Source organism: Bacillus rossius, assembly GCF_032445375.1.
Source record: "Bacillus rossius redtenbacheri isolate Brsri chromosome 9 unlocalized genomic scaffold, Brsri_v3 Brsri_v3_scf9_1, whole genome shotgun sequence".
Classification (NCBI taxonomy): Eukaryota; Metazoa; Arthropoda; class Insecta; order Phasmatodea; family Bacillidae; genus Bacillus; species Bacillus rossius.
Window position 1 is genome coordinate 4275709 of NW_026962012.1, and position 18406 is coordinate 4294114.

The following is an 18406-nucleotide window of genomic DNA, read 5'->3' on the forward strand; positions in this document are numbered from 1 at the left end:
TAGTGCCGCGGTGTGCAAGGTCTTCCCAGAGTCTTTTCTTAGTATCCGTGATTGTCAGAAGGATGACCCGCTGTGCGTTCACATACGCAGGGATTTGCATCATGGCACTGTTACGCCCTACGTAGAGGAACAAGGTGTAATTTATTACACAGGGAAGTCTGGCAAGCAGAGGAAGGCAGTGGTCCCTGCCTCCCTTCGTCCGATGGTTCTTAAGTACTTTCATGACTCATTGTTGGGTGCTCACTTGGGTATCGAAAAAACGTTCCGCCGCATCAGCGCGCATCTGGCATGGCCCGAACTACGTGCAGACGTGCGTCACCACGTGAGGTCCTGTGTAGACTGTCAGGTTTCTAAACCCCCGCAATGTGCCAAGGTTGGCCTGTATTGTGCGGATCCCCCGGTTGCTCCATGGCACGTTCTGCATATGGATATTTTTGGCCCCCTTACACGCTCCAAAAAGGGAAATATTTGTATTCTAGTGGTTCTGGATATCTTTTCCAAATTTGTGTTACTACTCCCCTTAAAAAATATGAAGGCGACTAGTATTGTTAAAGCCTTAAGAGAGCAAGTGTGGAAATTTTTTGGTGCTCCTGCTATGATAACCTGTGATAATGCCCGTTACTTCCGGTCTGTATTATTTAAGGATATGTGTTTTGAATGGGCTATTAAACCCATTTACAGTAGTCCCTATTGCCCCCAGGGTAATCAGTCTGAACGTGTAAACAAGGTGCTTAAAGCCACTCTAACTGCTTATTACAGGGATGACCAGTCATTGTGGGACAGTGACCTTGAATTCATCAACGTGGCGTTTAATTCTGCTGTCCATATGGCGACAGGGTTTCCCCCTTCCATCCCCTTCATGGGCCGTGAGTTGACCCATCCTTTGCTTAACTCCTGGGGACTGCCGCCTCTGGAACTCGCGTCTGACAGTGATTCCCCGGAGGCCATGCTTGACGATGTGAGTTGTAATCTTAAGAAGGCCCGCGAGGCTGTAGCCGCCTCTTATAACGCTACGCGGAGACCTCATGGTTTTGCTGTTAATGACTTGGTTCTCTTAAAGAATTTTAAATTGCCAAAACTGGCTGATAATGTTAATTCAAAATTGATTTCTGCTTTTGTTGGGCCATTTGTGATTGATAAATTTTTGGGAGACAACACGGTCCTATTGCGTAACCCTTCTGGTTCTAGAAAATATAAAAAGGCCCATGTGGGTCAATTAAAGAAATTTCATCAATAATTTTTTTTTCCCTTTTTTGGACTTAGTTTTTTTTTTGTTGTTGTTTGGGTGTTCGTGTTTCCTTCTCTTTCTTTTTTTTCCTTTCCTCCCACCGATGCTCCCGCCACGCCCAGAAGAGGACTTCGCGCCGCAGCGCACCCGACGCTCCTCGCCCTGCCCGAGATAGCGTGACCGCAGCCGCCCGCCGGGTTCGTCGTGTCTGCAAGGTCACTTGCTTGCTGGGACGTTGGTCGCCGTCACGTCACCGATGAGGAGCGGTGGCATGGAGTCGCCGCCGTCTCCTGCCCGTGAGGGGCCGTGACGCGTGCGTGACTCTCCTGCAGCGGCCGCTTCGGACGGCCCTGCCTGCCAGGCGTCGAGCGTGGGCAGGCGGTGGGGACGCCCGCCGTTCTTGCCCTGGGTTCGCGCTGGGTGAAGGCATGCTGTTCCTGCTACTCTGGGATGAAGAAGATGCTGTCCGATATTGAATTTATTAGGGACGTCCCGTACTCTAAACTTTCTCTTCAGCGCTGAAGAGTCTTTATTTCAGTGGAAACGCTGAAGACTCTTTGTTTCTGTGGATACACTGAGAATCCTTGCTAGGTGTCCTACACGGAAAATTATGCCAGTCATGAACTCATTTCAAGAAATTGTTATCTAGAAACATTGGTTGTATTTGTATACACATAGACATGTGTTGAACTCACTTCAAGAAATTGCTAGTTAGAAACATTGTTTGTATTCGTATACACAGAGAAATGTGTTGAACTCACTTCAAGAAATCGTCAGTTAGATATCAAGAAATTGTTATTTAGAAACATTTGTTTGTATTTGTACACACATAGAATTGTGTTGACTTGACATTTGAGTTACTTCAAGAGTTGTGACCGGACCTGCAGTTCCTCGTGTCCTTGTGACTTGGTTGGCGAGGCTCGCGGTTGCGTTCGTCAAGGGTGGGGGAGTTGAAGTGGTCGGTGCGCGTCACTTGAACTTCGCGCCGCGCGGCGGACTTCGGCGCTCCTTCCCTTCCTACCTTCCCCCCCCTCTCTGCGTCCAGTGCTGTGTTTTGTCTTCCCCTCGTGAGGTGTCCGCGCATGCGCGTGGCGCCCTCTTGCTTAATTAAAACTAGATGTTTTGCCTTGAAGGTTCTTCTTGTTCGTTAGCAGTCAGTCGGTGCTGGTCGTGAATTAAGCATGTAGTCTGATACTTGCTTTAGAGAGAGTGTGTGACAGCGGGGAGAATGCACGTAAGTGTTGTAAGGTGGTGACCCTTACAGTAATGTAAACGGTACTTGGTAATAGCTGTATTATAAATTCCATTTCGGCCGTCACCGTCTAAATTCAATTTGGCATTTATTGTTTTCCTTGATCGTTTTTGTATTAATACCATGCATAGTTTGTTTGACGTCTCTCCCCGTCTGGTCTACAGTCTTCGTTAGGACTTGTTTTTTCGTAATGAATTTAATGTATTAATTTGTAAATTTTCCTTTTATATCATGCCTTATCATGCTTTACAGTAAGCTTATACCGCCTAGTGTAGGTTAGGCCGCGGTCGCCTGCATGTTCATTTGACGTTTTTGTATTCTCTAATGAGGCATGTTAGTGTTCATTATCCTTGTGTGTAAGCGTTAATACTTAATTGTAAAATTTCTTTCAAGTATTTATCAAGTTAATATTATGTATTCTATCAAGCATTTAATCCTAAAGAAAATATAGATATGCGTTCACGTATTTTGCCGTGGCATGTGTACTAGCTCTATCAGTATTAAGCAAGTATTAATTATATGTGAAAGAATGATGTATTTGTATGATAACCACGTGAGGCCTTTGCCCATGATTAAACGAACTAAGTTAATGTAACTATTTGCTACTTCAACCTTTGCATCCATCCTTGGCTATAATTGTTAGATTACCTCTTTGAAAACCTTTTATTCAGCATAATTTATTCAGTATTTTTAGGATAGTGTTACACGCAGTTGAAGGTTCACGTGAATGTACTTCACCTGTTTACACTGTCCCATGAAGCTCATGGAAGCCTTCAACTGTATCACCCCGCGGCCCTTGTCGCCGTACCCGGGGGGGAGGGGAGGGCGCCACCCCCTCCCCCTCTCCAAAGTGAGACCATTAATCAACCTCGCGACGTGTCTCGCGGCAACAATGGGCGTCCCTCGGCTCGACAACCCCCTTCTCACCCCTCCTCGCCTATAAACCATCGACGCCCGGCGGCCGGCGGATAAATCGAACACCTTCCCCCTCCAGAGCCCCGGTGCCTTCCATGCCCGCCGTGTAACGTAATCTATGTCTGAAGTGGCCGACTGGTGATAAGTGATGAGCCGGGGGAGGGGGGAGGCAGACATGAGGGTCAAGAGGGGAAAGAGAGAGAGAGAGAGAGAGAGAGGGAGAGAGATTACACGCTCGCCTGCACCCCCGACACTGTCGGCGAACGGGATTTCCACACGAGGACGTCTGATTGAACACGTTCCGAGCCGCCGAACGATTCAGATGAAAACTTTTCAATTAAAATAGACCATGCTCGCGTCTAAGAGCACGGTTATACGGTTATATACGACACAGCTTAACTACTTTTTGGTAGAATACTAGGTTAGATAATAAAAAAAACATTAGCATGCTGCAATTCAAGTGTGCCTTAACATCTATTCGTCATAAATTTAATCTTATCACTAGCGCTGGAAAATTCACACAACAGTGGTTGGTAGACTCATATTTGCAAGTGAAAGCCAACACCGTAAATTATATTGAAAAATATGTTCGCGGCCAAAACGTGGTCAACTAAGGCACGGCTCGCTACTTTATCATTGAAAATATGACGCTATGCTCCATGCATATTATCTTTGCGCCACGGACTCGGCAGCAAATCTATGAGGAACAAGTTAGCAAAGAGCAATGCAAATGATACACCGTAAGCGCATGAAAACCGAATTCATACAGCGTTACAGAGTCAGTGATGAGCATATTTATATATTTTATACTTTACACTGCACCTGAAAAAAAACCATGCTTATTTCGGAAACCAAATATTTATGTTGGGTTCATATCTATTGCCGTCAAATGCTTCAGTGATTGTGATTGTAACTATAATTAGAGTTTCTATAGCAGAGAACTCTGCAAAAATAATCGTTACTCGTGCAGGAACATTTTCATGAATACTTACAGGTACTGTTCGTGCAATTGATTGGAGGTGCAACAAAACAAATAAAATTTTGACGTCATAAATGAAGTTTTGTTGTTGCTTGCTTGTCCTCTAATCTTATCACAGAACAGTTTGGAAAAATTTTCATTTGCTACGTTTTCTTAGTGACAAGGTTATATTTTGATTATTTATAGTAAATTCTAGCTAGAGTAAATATTTTGGAGTCAAACTCAGGTTCGCTATTCCTGCCATAGCTGCACCAGGATATACCTGAGCACTGTCTGCCTTACACATTTCAAACTGACAACTTAAAAGGAAAACATAGTATAATACTGTGATGCCTTCTCAACTAAAAGGAGTACGCCTGTTATCCCAGCGCTTAGAGCTCCGGGCTGGTGAACAAGGGTCCTGGGTTGAAATCCCGGTCTGGTCAGTTTCTTTCCCGGATTCAGTACTGAGTGATTTATTGTGCTAGAACCTACACATAGCAGAAGGCAATGGCAAACTACGACAAAATCCCCTCGCCTAGAAACCGACAACCCACGGCGATTGCTGGGGAGTTCAAAACAAGCCTCTACGACGATCAACCAATCATCGTCGTCAACCGAAAGGACACTTAGCGAGAACTCAAAAGTGTTCTGACCAAATGGCGCGCACTATTTATAGCAGTGTTGGTTTGGGACACGCGTGGCTTGCATCTATTCCTCGAGCAAGCACCGCCTGCTGAAGACACAGCCTCCTAAAGACGACCACACCACCTCCTGAAGAAAGTGAACCACTTCCTGAAGACAATAACACGGCCTCTAAACGACGGTAACACGGCCTCGCAGAGACGGTAACACCACCTCTTGGCGGTAAACTGCCTCCTGAAGATGATAACACCACCCCCCGAAGTCAATAAACCACCTCCTGAAGATGGCAACACCACCTTCTGAAGACGGTAACATCGCCTCCTGAAGACGGTAACACCACCGTACGCCGAGCGTCGCGACTCCCTAGGGGCGTCTGAAAAATTCATCAGCGGTGGACCACAAGCGCCGAGCAGTTAAGATTAACGAGTCTCGCAAACGGGCCAAGAGAGGAGTGAGGAGAATAAAAAAACGCCTTCCTCCGGGGCCCAAGATAAATGGTCTTAATTACGCAGGACGAAAACTTTGTACACAACTAGCTTAAGGTGCGACTCCCTACATTTCAAGAACACCAAAGCCCGTGGGAGGGCGTTGGCGGGAGTGGAAAGGTTCGAAACAGGCTGCCTCTCCAGGAAAGAAATATGAAAGCACCGGAGATGATGGAAAGACAAGAATGAAATGGCGAACACCGAAAGGTAAAAAAATAAAAATACCAGACTTTTTTTTTGCAGGAACGTTTCAATTAAAGTTGCTGGGTGTAGGGTGTTAATGTTGGGAGAGGGTGCTACTGCTGTGGAATGGTTCGAGGGAAATAACTAATGGGCATCGCGGGAGAAAGCGAGACGAAATAACTCTCGCACACGGCGAAGAAAGGTTTCTTCGAAAGTACGCTCCTGAAGTTCCGTGGCGAATTCTAAAGACTCCCGCACCACAACAATGGGAATTTATGTAGTTGACGCAAATAAATTATGAAAGGATTAGGGAGCTAAACCGTGGATCATTAACTACCAGGATGGTCCGGATGAAATAAGTTACGATGCTAAAATTAATTGGCAGTACCAATATCCGATCATTTATTTCAACCGACCACTGTAGACATGCTACAACTTTCTTAAGATAGAAATGAGACGTTACATAATGAGTGGGGTTAAATTTCAATTTAGATTTATTAGTTAAAACAATAATTTTCGGTCACTAATTAATAGAAACAAGATTTTATGGTGAACTGCGAAAAAATAACCAAAATAACACTGTAAAGCATGCAATACACAATTTAATAAAGAAATAGAACTTACTAAACAACATAGCACCTTAACGCTACTAAAATCATGCTATTAATGAGATTTTATTAGAATTAATTCAATTCACTAAAAATGTAATAATCTAATGTTGGCTTCAACTAGAGACATCCATCTAGCACAAAGTTTGTACAAAAATTTATAAACCATTTTTTTATATTTTGTTCCTATTACTTTTGTCCTAAACATGTACCTATGCAATAAATTATTTATTTACATCCCAAAGGGTTTAAAAATGTAGGTTTGATTCATTAAAAATAATTAGTGCCTCCGAATCTATTAGGACGGGAGGTAAGAAACTAAGAATGAATAGTAACATTAAGAGTGACTTAATAAAAATCATATATGAAGCAAAACAAGCGGAAGTTAGGATATTAGGTATAAATAATACACATAAAGAAGTTGCAAACTCCATTTAATATTTTATGAAAGTATTTAAATAAGATTTAAGGTTGTATAAGGAACATTTCATATCTAAAAATATTCTACAGCAGAATGTGTTTAAAAATATCAATTATATCAACAAGGATAACAAAAATACAAATTAAGTTACTTTTAGTGTTAAAAATATAACCTTAAGCACCGTGACCTTGGTGAGAAGTAAGGGTGTTGTAGTGTGCAACCTTTGTCATGCTAAAAAATTGAAATACTTCCCCCCCCCCCCCCCCCCCATTTTTTTCTCTCCTCTCGCTTTCGTATTCAGGTCCCTTCCCATTTGGATAACAAAACTTTTTTTGGTATAATGCTGGTGTGATGTTAACATCTTTGTTTAACAGTAACGAATTAAATATAGTATTTTTACGATTCTTCCTAGCTAGGTCCTTTGAGGCTAATCCAAGCGTCCCGTCGGTTTGTTCTGCTGACCAATTGCTGACCAGAGTGACTTTAAACTTCAGAACATGCGCCCACTCCCAAGACTAATACCTTCACTAGAACCAAACATTACACCCAACCACGTTCAGGCAGCAGAGATTCTTACTTTTGTACACCAGAGTTTATATCTATAATAAATCATTGATAATTCATACATTTAAATAAAACATTTTGAAGAGATTCTTGGTAATACTTCATTCATTAGAAGCTTTCCTTTTAATTTGTAGTTCATAACTTCACATACATGTATTTTTTTTCGTCTTTTTTTTTTACCTCTACATCTATATTTTTTTCCCCTGTGCTCTTTCTTCAGTTAGTGATGTCACTTACCGTCAGGACATTAAATCGGCCCGAACAGTTCATATTCCTCTTTTCGTGAATCAAACAAGAGCAGAGAAATTCAGTATTTGGAAACAATCTCACGCAGCAGTTCAGAGAAACCGAAGCCCCGTGCCAGTGAAAATTGTTTGCCCTTTTACGAAGCTGAAGCCACGCCTTTTATAGTGTTTGCATTCGGGCTACAGGTGAGGATCAAACATAAACAGGGAAGTATTGCTACAGACTGAGCAAAATCCGTGGACCTATCGTCGGCGAATTTTCGAAATCAAGCCAAGCATGAAGCAAAAAAAATAGATCGCTTCCGACTGGCCAGACAGCCCAGCCAACCAGAAAAGACGAGGTCACTGATTGGCCAGCAGCTCCAACCAATCACAAAAGTCCAAAATCATCAACCGGCCAAAACCAACCAGCCTAACGGAAGAAAAGAAGCATATTCGTCGGCCCACAGTTACAGCCGACCGGGAAACGCCTCTCGTGCGACAGTATTTAAATGGCAAGAGAATCGCCAAGTTTGTGTGCCCATGCACGTCCTGTGTTGTAGGGGTCTCGTCGGAGCGGCTCGTCACACCCGAGTTCAACTAGGTCACTTGGAAATCCAGCACACTTACAAGCCTCTTAAAGCCCGCCATCACGACTCCACATCACGTCAGTTAGCCGATCTAACTGGTGGGGCGCGCTTCCCTCCCTCCCTCGCCGACGACAGGTACACGTAAGCTCTTCTAGCATTGCACTACAAGCCAGCGCACACACAGGCCCGTGTGGCCAAACTTATCCCACAAGAGACGCGCCCCGCCCGTTCATCCAAGTAATTCTAACAAAGGTGTGAGGGTGCACCTGAATTACAAAAAGGTCGGTTAAAGGTCGTTACTGTACTGGATCGGTCTAGCCTGCTTGTCGTCATGGGCATCTTTCTGCGAGCTGTTATCAAAGCCGCTATTTTGAAATTTCAATTTTTTCGGTACGTAAACCTTCTCGATAGGACATTCCACTGTGATTATTATTTTATTTCCTCGGTGCCACCTTAAATTTTACGCAGAACAATAGATGGAAATTATTCAAGTAACTTCAAATTTTACTCATTTTTGTTTGTAAATGTATGGGTATTGAAATTATTAACGCTTGTAACATAACCGCACATCAAGCGAGTTATAGAAACATCGGTTTCTGGTCTCGCACACACTAAATGCCCCGGGTGGCGGTGTGATGGATCGGCGGCGGTGGCAAGTCCGTGTCGGAGACTGTTACCCTGACCAAACAGTAGACCTTCCTGCAAGCCTTTTCCCACGAGTGGGCGCCTCTGTCTGTCTGTCTCTCTCTCTCTCTCTCTCTCCCCCCCCCCCCCCCCCCGGGCCACAAGCAGCCGGGAGGGATCAGAACCCACGACGCGGACAGTCTTTAACGCCCTTCGTCACGTCGGGTGGACATCCCGATGCGTCGCGCGTGGCACGAGACGCGATGGCGCGGCGGCGCGCCTTCGTGAAGTCACGATGTCCTTTGCGAGACGGACCTGAAGAATACGATATCTTTCTTTTTTTTTTTTCCGTGTTGTATTGGGATCCGGCTCGAAGGACGTTCCTCCTTTCGTGGTTTTCCCACGTCGAAAGTGAAGGTTTTCCGACGTTTCGGTCGACATTTTAGTTGCCATCGTCACACAGAAAAAAAAACATTTTGAAATAGTTTGTAATACTATAAGAAAGGAATTGTGACTTCGTACCACACTTAACTATTTTTTTTTTTGCAAAGTCTACCTATATGAAATACGCTTTTTGAGATAATACCCTAAGTATTTCTTACGAAAATTGGCGCTTGATTTTATATTTTAATTGATGTTTCATTGTGTAGTACCTATATTTTATATTATTGCTGTGTATTATCTCTACGAGAAACAAATAGGTACATAAAGTAAGAGAGCTAATAAATATAATAATTAGTTGTTTATGTGACAGACTTCGCAAAAAAATCAACAATTTTTACTTTGCTATTTTTTTTTTAATTTTTATCTTTCGTTACTAGCTTCCTTAAAGTCGAGTTTTTTTTTAAAAATGTAATTAATCCCTTTTCGTTTTCAACGTTAACATCCGTCGCGAAGTTTTTTTTCCTCAAAAAATTTTTTACCTCCTGATTTTCATTAAGTCTTATTTTTCACTTAGTTTCTGTCGTGTACAAGTCCCCCTCAAGAAAGAAACCAAGGGAATTTTCGAACATCCCGTAGCCGAGGCGATTCATCCCAAGATATATGTTTATGAGTCCATGCATTTATCTTGCGCACGTACGGAACAGGCTCGCGCGATACGCCTAGAACACTAAACTAAAATAATGTTCGTTGTCGTTATTGTACGCACGCACGAGGGCATACATCCACGGTGGGTAAAAGGGGGGAGGGGAGAGTCAGGGACGCGAGGTAAGGGATTTATGACTTTTCCTTTATTTTTACGACCCTTACCTTTCTTCGCCCCAGGGGAAGGAGGAAACGCAGGAAAGGGTAAGGACACCGGGGAAAAGTGGATATGTTTTGTGCTCGCATTTTATCGTACGCATGACGTATTCCAGGACTTGGTAAGTGTGGGGGAGACGCCGGCAGTAGCGGGTGTTGTCAGCAGCGGTATGACCACCTGCCTTCCGACAAGACTCTACATCGCGCCGAGCTCCCATCTCGCAGTGTTCACTTTCTATGCATTTGTTTATTTTGCAACTGGGAAACATGGCCGACGTCGCCGCTGGCCGCCGGGTCTTCTCGGTGTGCTCCCGGCCTCCCGCCCCCTGCGATCCTGCACTTCTCCGTCTTTCGGCAGGGATGCCAACTTGGCAATTTCCCCCCTCAAATTTAGGAGGAACCAAGATGTAATTTTTTTTAGGGGGTACATTTATTTAGGGGGATTATTTTTTAGCGGGTACATTATTAAGGAATTTTTTTGAGGGCGTGAAATTAAAGTGTATATTTTGAAAACAAAGTGAAAAAAAAAACAGCAACACAAGTGGCGCTGGTGGCTGAATTTCGCACTACGACCAACAACAACTTGCTGGCCAAGAGCATTCCGTTTTTACTTTAACGTTCAACGTTTTCACGTTGTAAGTTGTCTCACATAAGTTGTCCCCATTCTTCTGGATTCATCTTAATTCACTTCCATTCTTGTATCTGACAGAAAACCCTTAAGAAATGGAAACGAGCTGAACCACTAGTTGGAGGTAACTGTTCTGGTTGTACACATTTGGAACTAGTAGCTGCTTTCTCACTAAACACTTTAAAACGCAAAGTGTCGAGTGTGTCATTTCTCGACTCATTGTACAGGCGTACTAGCAGCTGTTCTCCCTATTTTACGATGTCTTCTTTTGACACACTGGGAATACTATCTGAAAATACTTTCGCAAGTTGCCTTAAGGCACTGTCATTGGCACATAGCTTTGGAGGCTATTAACACATTATTTAATATTTAAGTTTAACCCACAACCTTTTAGGTGGCATCATTTTCCGAAATTAAACATATATAATAATTGTGTATTTTTTCCCCACTTAATTAAATGTCAAAATGATTCTTTTTAATATTTTGACAACCTTTTCATATGGAGACGAGAACTAAATGAATTACAGAATAAATAAATAAAAAATTACAGTGTCAATGTTGTAGGCTAGCTGTTAACTTTTAAAACATGACATTTTATGTGTGCTACGTAACTTGTCTCAGTTCAGACAGTTCCCAAACGTAGTACCCGTGGTACCATTTTTTAAATGTCACCTGCAAAGCATCACAGGTTTGTTGGCGAACGTAGTGGCAACCACATTAAGTGGTTTTGCAAGCACTGTTGCCAGAATACCAGTTGTAGAGGTGTGCATAGACAGCTTGACACAAGTTATGTGACGCAGGCTATAATTATCAGCCCTCCGATTATGATACATTAGTAATAATTGTACAGTAATTAGGTCATGGGACGCGTGCACATTCTTGACAAGAGAGCCGAAAGGAAAAGGACGAGAAATGAAAAAAAAAAAAAAAATGTATAGAGACCTGCAAAATTCGCGGTTTCGATGGCCTTCAGGATAGACTGCACATACCCCTGTACACTCGGGTAAATAAAGCAAGTTCATTGGCTGCCGACTTGTAAGTCGTCTTAGCTGGTTTGTCTGTGATTCGATCCTTCTTTGATTGAGGGTTTATAACTGGTTGAGATTCGTCCAGATAAACAGTAAGCCAATAGCAAAATTATCTAAGAGGTATATGTGTTTGAATTCTAGCCTATCACCGAATGAATCCGCGAATTTCGCAGGTCTCTACAAATGTATTGACATATAAAGTTTTTTGTAGGTACATAGATGTTATTAGATACGGATTTGGGAAAGGATGTAGAGGGACGGGGGGCGTGTGAGATGGAGCAGAGACGGAAGGCGAGGGGAAGCAGGAGTACCCCGAGGAAACCCACGGCCTCGCGGCAAGGTCCTTGTTCGACCGCTCCGGGACAGAAACCGGCCACCCGTGCTGCTCACCCTACCACTGCGGGCGCGGCCAAAATAACTAAATAAATTAATAGGTGTATTATAAATAATCGTTTTTAAGTTTCTATTTTTAAGTTGATAAAATATTGGTTTATCAAAAACCATAAAAAAAACTCAGGATTATAGTATTTAAAGAAAATCGAATTTTCACTGTTAGTAATATATATATAAAAAAAGTTGAGGGTACTCGCTAGAGATGTGTAACATCTAACCTCGGTAACGAGGTAATGAGACCATGTGTTCTGATTTCGCAAATAAACTTATAATACGTAGAATTCTTTAAAATAATGCCGAGCGTGATAAATATACGAAAATTGTGTTATCAGCTAAATTTCTTGACTCGAATCACACGTAGTTTCCGCACCCGCCGCTAGAATTCGCTTCCGGAGCAGCTACGTAGACTATCAAAATATTCGATTTGCAGAGGAAGGTTAAGGTGTATAATGAAACAGCTCCGATAAAAGCGAAAAAGACTTGAAAAATACTAAATACCGGCTTTGTACCTGAATTTCGACAAGGAATTTTATTAAAATACTGCCCATCTTGTTAGAATTCACTAAACAGTTAATACTATAAATTTTCTATTTGGCTTTGTGAACTTTGGTTCGCAAAATTGTAACTTTTTGTTCGCAAATTTGTAACGACGGTACTGCCACATATGGCAGCACCGTAGTTACAAATTTTCGTTCCCTACGACTTCCCGTACCTTCCAAGAAATTACTCTTACCAACGATAGTTATATTATTAATTTTATTCAAAATAACAAGAAATGTACACTCCACGACTTGAGTGCCACGAAAAATAAACTTGTCAGCGCTGTTAAAGTTACCTTTAAAGTATTTACCTTTAAAGCACTTACTGTTAGTGTTTGATCGGCATTATCGTACTTGAAAACGGAGACCAAAAGGTTTTTTTTTCCGTCTAAAATTCCGTCACCTATGTGTTTCAAAATTACAAAGTACAATACCTAATGTTTAATATTGTCGCTACAATACAAATGTATTTAATAAATTAAAGTGTCAAATACATACTTTCACCGCTCTAGGGCAAACGCTCGCATGAAACCAGAACATATATTAATTTCAAAAAATACAAAGATAATTTTAATTTTTTTTTAAATATCTGTAACAGAAAGTAATCATTATATAACTTGTGGAAAGCGTGGAAAAAATACGGACATATGACAATTTTTTTTTTAAATTTAAATTGCTTGATAAAATATTTTATTGTTTAACAGTTATCACACACGAATAAACCTTTAATTTCACGCAACCACTCGTCATAATTCTTACTCTCAATACAATCCTCGAATGTGTACCTATCCTTACAACCTGAGTAGAATACTATGACGTCGCCTTTAGTTTATTTGTTCTTTTTGTATTTTATATCATCTTGGACGATGCCATCAATTCAACTTAGTTTTTACTTACGAGGTATTATTTACTTCAGATGTTTCGAGCTTTTTGTCATTATTCAAATAAATCCATAATATAACTTTATTTTCGTTATTAAAAGTTTTTATCAACAAAATAATTACCAGTTTTTTTTTAATTTGAAAAGTAAGTCAGAACTTTTAATTCCTATTCATAAGTTTATAAAATCTTGGTTAAACAAAATACTGAAAAACTCATACTTCTAGTATATTAAAAAATAATTTTTAAAATGTATAAATGACATTAAAATAATCAAGACTTTTGAGACAATATGCAAACGGTTAATTAAAAACTGTATTCCCACGATTTAATTATTTATTTCATGCTAGGATTGAAATAAAATTTCCTTTATGGTTTAAAAAACATAAATGTTATTTATTTAATTTTAAAACATTTAAAAAAACATGTAATGATGATTATAATATTTATTAATTAAAAATCATGAGCAAAATTTTAGATGCAACATACTTTGTTTAGGCTACTACTTATGTTATCTTTAAAAGATTTGTGCAATGGGAGTGCATGACTTGATGTAAGTTTTTGGACATACGCCATTGCTAAGGACTTTTTCTGTTGAAGAAAAACTAATAAATAAAATAAATAAAAATACACAAGAAAGACAAAAAACATACAAAATTAAGCAAAAAATTGCTGTTGTCAACAAGAATATAAACACCACAAAATATTCCGAAACAGAAATATGGTCAACAAACAAAGAAAAAACAAAGAAAAAAGTACTAAGTGAACAAAAAAACACACAAATGATGACAACACAAAAATATTGAAACCAAAATAATTCAGCACAACAGTTGAAAGGAGACAAAAACACGACAGAACGAAAAGACAAAAAAAAATACAATAGTTTTACCAAAACAGAAACAAGCGACGTTTCGGGAACTGCTATCTGCTCCCGTCCTCAGGCAGAGACGCACATGGTACGGAAACACAGGTGCGACAATATTTTTGTGTTGTCATCATTTGTGTGTTTTTTTTGTTCACTTAGTACTTTTTTCTTTGTTTTTTCTTTGTTTGTTGACCATATTTCTGTTTCGGAATATTTTGTGGTGTTTATATTCTTGTTGACAACAGCAATTTTTTGCTTAATTTTGTGTGTTTTTTGTCTTGCTTGTGTATTTTTATTTATTTTATTTATTAGTTTTTCTTCAACAGAAAAAGTCCTTAGCAATGGCGTATGTCCAAAAACTTACATCAAGCTACTACTTATCTTGGAAAAAAAAAAAAGAATTTTTGAAAAAACTCATTTGAAACATGTGTTTATTCATTCCATCAGTTCTGGAAAACAAAAACCTTTGAAAGGCGAACGTTCAATTATTCCAGACTGTTTTCCCTTTCTTCTTTAGTTGATTGGGATATTTTCTTTTTGCCGGTGATAGTGTATCTGCAACGAGCCACGTTGGTCCAGTGCACTCTGCGCTCTTTGGTCCAATGGAACATTTTTACAGTAGCTAGCAAGTAGGATACAAAAAAAAAAACGCATGTTATATGAAAACAGACGAGGTTGATAAATTAATCCACATGTATTACCTATAATTGACCTAAGGAATTTTTACAGTATTATACATTGTAATACACTGTTCGTGAGAAATCTAAATATGACGTCATTGGAATGAAAAATAAATCTTATTTCAAAATTTCCACGCTGTAATGTTTTTTTTTTTTTTTTTTAGTAATACTGGGTTCGGATGCTTTGTGTTGTCCGAGCAGTACCTCCAATAGATAGTTATTTGTAAACCGTTCCCTGAATAACTTTACAGTATTAACCGCACACATTAATAAGCATAATAAAACAAAATAAAGTCAAATTATTGAATATTCGATTATATTATCCAAGGTTAAAAAAATAATGTTTGAATGAAGCATAAATTAAAATATAAAATTACGCACCAATTTTCGTAATAAATACTCATTATTATCTTTTAAAAAAAGCATTTCATATATGCAAAAGTAACCACAGTCAGGTGTTATACAAAGTTACAATATCTTTCTTGTAATATTACAAACTATTACTTGGCAACGGGTTTGCAAAATGAATATTTTGTAAAAGTACACACCTTTTTTTGGCTCTGTGAATACTGTTCGCAACATCCACCCCGACATGACATTTTAAAGTTTGACTCAGTGTCGCCAACCTGTCGTTCTCGGGAATAAACATGACGGCACCGCGCACATCAACCCCATGCCACCAAGTGCTCTAGAGTCTAGGCGGCGCGGCGCGGCAGTGTGTGGTCTGAATCCCGCAGTGGCGCGTCCACTCCTGCATCCTTCCGGCGCGGCGCACGGGCTCGCGGACCCCCCCCCCCCCCCCCCCCCCTTCTCGGCCGCGTCGCTCTACAGTCGGGTCACGTGGGCGCACCTGATACACCAATCAGAGCACGAGTGCTCGGTGTTGACAGCGCCGCGCCGCCAAACACAGCAGCAGCCTCCCGCTCGTACGTCAGCCAGTACACTGTCACTGTTCTTTTTGTGTAAATAACATAAATGTTCGTGCGAAATTACAGACATTTGGACATTTCTACACACACACACACACACAAACACACACAAACACACACACACACCTACACACACAAACACACACACACATACATACATATATATATATTTGCTATATTAGGTAAGATAGGTTGTCGGCAGACAGTATTCAAAAACCACAAAAAAAAATATTATTTAATTTTTTTGTATTTTAGGTATTGTTTCACAGTTATTATTCATTCATTCAAGGGTTTATTATTATTTTTTGTAAATGCTGTAGAGAAGAGTTTTTATCATTATTTACTGCCACGTGCAACATATTGCATTTACTATGTAAAGGTGTTGCTGATCTGTTCCGTTAAGGGGCCTCCCTAGTAGCATCAGAAGTTAGCGGAACACTATGTTTTTAAAATAATGATGGGACTTTATTAATCGACACTACGAATATGAAAATTTTTCACCCACGAGAAGATAATACACGAATTGTCTGTATACTTTTACATTTTTGTTTTTTTCTATCAAAATATGAAATAAAAAATCACCAACTTGTCCAACTTTGGGGCCATTTTATACTGCTTAGGAGAATGACAGAAAAAAAGTACAAGTCTAGAAAAAAAGATAATTTTTTTCTGAAGAAATTCATGTATTTAAAACATATAGTCATCGCTTTGAATTCCGAGATATCTTTTCCACAATTTCTGCAAATCCTGAAAGTTTTCCACCGTCTCGTGCTGCCGCTCGGCGAAGCCAGCTCGCAGGCCACAACTCAGGTAGCGTGGTGGAGGAACCCGTTCCCGGAGGGGAGGCAGGCTACCTGTGTGTGCGTGCGTGCGTGCGTGAGAGGGAGACAACCCACAACCGGCACCGGTAAAAGATAATCCCGTGACCGAAAGAAATTCTCAGAATTGCTTTTAGTGTGCCTCGCCACAGTACCATGTGCTCGACTTACTCTGTGACTATATTCGTGTATCTCTAAAACATTGCTTTTGTTTAAACTACAAATATCCTAAAGCTTACCATACTAGATCATGTATTACGAAATAAAGTATTGAAACTAATCAATCAACACATTGAAAGTTGTCCTACAAACTATTTATTGGTGGCTTTACAGTCTCGCTAGCTAATTCGACAAAATTTATATATAATTTTTAACATGAAAATACACTTCATTGTTTTTCCTTTTATTTTTAATAAAAATTCAAGAAACAATTATTATACTACCCAATATTTTTTAAAATTATTTTAGTTTTCCAAAATGATTTTACACATCTTACAACGCCAATGAAAAATTTTATACTGGTATTAACCAAATGGTTAACTATTTACAAAAGTTTTGATACTTAAAAATGTAGGTTTTATATAAAATGTATCTTAAATTAAAAGAAAAATCGTATTTTGAAAACTAAATGTCATTTTGCTATGCTTTTTGGTTAGATAGATATCTGATTGTCTGCACTGTTTTAAAAATGTTCATGGAATGATAAATAAAAAATAAAAACTAGGGAAGTTCTATATTAAATAAGCTAGTCAGAATTATGTAAATGTTCCTCCTGGCGCAGGAATCACGAGGAGGATTGAAGATGAGGTCAGTGACCGATCGCTCACATATGTAGTTATGGATGGTACGTTATTAATTACAAAATTCAAAAACTATTTTGAAGTTAAAAAGTATAATTAGTGGCAATGTTTAATAAAGATGACGTAAATTTTCAGATAAACTTATTTCTACAGCTCAATTAATTAATAAGGGCAGGAAATAAATTTTTTACAGCAATTATACAAAAAAATTTTAAACCACAATTAATTTATCCAAAAACCCAAATTAAGTAAATATTGCCCATACATTACAACATCCACGAAAGAACCTTGCAAATTATTTTTGTTAGATGCATTATTTTGCATACAAGTTCTTTATTTTTTTATACTTCACCTACTTATAATTGTTACATATTTGGCACATGGTCCGTCACGCCCAATTAAAGGGCCTGAATAAGTAGAACGCGTTTCTGATCAAATTGCACGCCTGTTACTTTACCTGCTACCCAGAGCGGTGTGAAATAAATTATTGTACATTCGTGACGTTGGCAATCAACTTAAATATTTATGAGTTAAAACCAAACATAACTATAACGGATAATCAAAGAAATTTTGAAATTTTGAAAGTTTGTTCTGTTTTTATATAGTACACAAAGCAGTTAAACCATAAATTATTTGTTGTTGAAAAAAATAATCCTTAACCTTTCATGCTTTTTTCATTTATTTTTATTAACAGATATTTCCGTTTAAGTAATACTTATATTTATATATATATATATATATATATATATATATATATATATATATATAGCAATCTAGAAAAAAAATTAAGGTAACCTTATTCCAAATATGTTATGATAGACGTTAGTTAACTAAGAATATAAATTCGCTTTACAACCACAGCTTGTACACAAGTAAAAAAAACATGGTTCTACTTACAGGCTGTATTG